The sequence below is a fragment of the Amborella trichopoda genome, chromosome 6 (assembly GCF_054954075.1).
Source record: "Amborella trichopoda isolate Santa Cruz 75 chromosome 6, AtrichopodaSantaCruz75HAP2 v2.0, whole genome shotgun sequence".
NCBI lineage: Eukaryota > Viridiplantae > Streptophyta > Magnoliopsida > Amborellales > Amborellaceae > Amborella > Amborella trichopoda.
This window is the reverse complement of record NC_142341.1, coordinates 5,170,027-5,172,198: the sequence shown is the minus strand read 5'-3', so window position 1 is coordinate 5,172,198 and position 2,172 is coordinate 5,170,027. Positions and strand designations below refer to the sequence as shown.

General features: G+C 37.3%; 1 long non-coding RNA gene across 1 annotated transcript; it reads right to left on the bottom strand.

The window, feature by feature from the left end:
* Positions 1-1,584: 1,584 nt before the first annotated feature.
* On the bottom strand, positions 1,585-1,899 carry LOC148781509 (uncharacterized). The gene is made up of 2 exons (XR_016058382.1): positions 1,771-1,899; positions 1,585-1,659 (listed from the first exon to the last, which is right to left on the bottom strand). It is a non-coding gene; the product is annotated as an uncharacterized LOC148781509 (long non-coding RNA).
* Between the last annotated feature and the right edge of the window lie 273 nt (positions 1,900-2,172).

Sequence of the window (2,172 nt, the reverse complement as noted above, 5' to 3'; positions counted from 1 at the left end):
AATCACTCTCTTAATCTCTATTGGTTGAATCATGAATTAGATTGGATGATCCGATTAGGAATCAGAAGTTGTGTAAAGGAATGAAAATACCCTTATGCAAACTAGGATATGAGTGCTTTCAATATTGGATAAGAAATAAATCGAAATAAAGGTAGAGAATCAAACAAAGTAGAATTCAAAACTTTTTCTCTTCGGTAACACCCGTCCAAGATCTATGTAATATAGTGGATGGCAGGTGGGAATTTCGATTGTGCTTCTATCCATTACTACAGAAATGAGTTCAAGCTTTCCCCAGCCCCTTTTCATCAATGGACTCTTGACATATACGAAGGAGTGCGGTTCATTCGACAAATTTCTACCTCTATATCAATCTCTATCTCTAGCTCAAAGATGTTTGGATTTTTCAAAATTCCATAGACATGCAGAAGAGAAATGCTATCCCCACTCGGACCAAGACATAACGTTCACTAAAGTTGATTGTGATCTTTTTGTTCAAATAACAATTAAGGTTGAGCAGGGTCAGGAACAATCCATTTTGCAAGCTCGTTATTATGGGTAGTTCCTACAAAGGATCAGACTAATGATGTATACAATACTTGAATTCACGATGTAGATGCTACATAGTTGGTTCTCATCCTTCAGAGACTACGAATGTAATAGGAACATCCGTCGACAAAAAGATCGCCCTAAGATGATCATCCCATAGCTATTAAGAACGAATCAAATCATATGGTTCTATTTCCCAATCTTTCTGACATGCTCCTACTGAACTTAGGTCGAAAAGATTGAAAAAAATCAGTCATTCACAACCACTGATGAAGGATTCCTCAAAAGTTAAAGATTAATATAGTAATCTTTTTTAGAAATCGAATGGATTCGTTCTTATACATACGCGAGAAAGGTAATCAAAAAAGAAAGAACTCATCTTCTTTCTTTTATCACGTAGGAGTCATGCGAGATGAAAGTCTCATGCACAGTTTTGAATGAGAGAAAGAAGTGAGGAATCCTCTATTTTACTCTGACTCTCCCACTCCAGTCGTTGCTTTTCTTTCTGTTACTTACAACGTAGCTACTTCAGCTTTAGCCACTCGAATTTTCGATATTCCTTTCTATTTCTCATCGAACGAATGGCATATTCTTCTTGAAATCCTAGCTATTCTTAACATGATATTGGGGAATCTCATTGCTATTACTCAAACAAGCATGAAACGTATGCTTGCATATTCGTCTATAGGTCAAATCGGATATGTAATTATTGGAATAATTGTTGGAGACTCAAATGATGGATATGTAAGCATGATAACTTATATGTTGTTCTATGTCTCCACGAATCTAGGAACTTTTGCTTACATTGTATCATTTGGTCCACGTACCGGAACTGAAAACATTCAAGATTATGCAGGATTATACACGAAATATCCTTATTTGGCTCTCTCTTCAGCCCTGTCGCTTATCCCTAGGACGTATTCCTCCATTAGCAGGTTTTTTCGAAAAACTCCGTCTATGATGGTGAGGATGGCAGACGAGCCTATATTTCTTGGTTTCGATAGGACTCATCTTCATGTTATTTACTAACAATTCATGGACCGCAACTACGAAATACTTGGAATACCCTTCATTTTCAAATGCGCCTTCTTACATCCCTATACATGTGTGTTGCTGCAATTACAACAATATTTATAAAACTACAAGGCAAATGAGATTGAATAAATTTGATTGAATATAAGCAAAACTTAAACATATAATGAAATACACAACTAAATAATTTACCCACAACCGGGAGCAGGTGGGGTTATTGACAGCTTCAATAACATTGCGTTGACGTTCGCACCAATCCCTAATCTCCATGTTCAACTCATCCTCCCAATTTGTGGGGTGCACACCAACCTTCTCCCTCCTATCCCACTTCCAAGGCTCAGCAAGAATCCCTTGGACCTTCCCAAGTTGCCAAAGCATGCGATCGGGCATGTAATACTCTGCTATATTAAAACTGAAGAATGACCGGTAAAATGCAGCTTCCTTGCTGATTTGGTCTAATTTTCTATAGTCCTCTCCTCGAGGCTCCTCATATGGCTCCCAATTCACCTTGAGAAAACAAATATGCCACCATAAAAACTCATATAAATATATGATTCCTTAGTAAACTACAAAAATAGAACACCACCACTATTC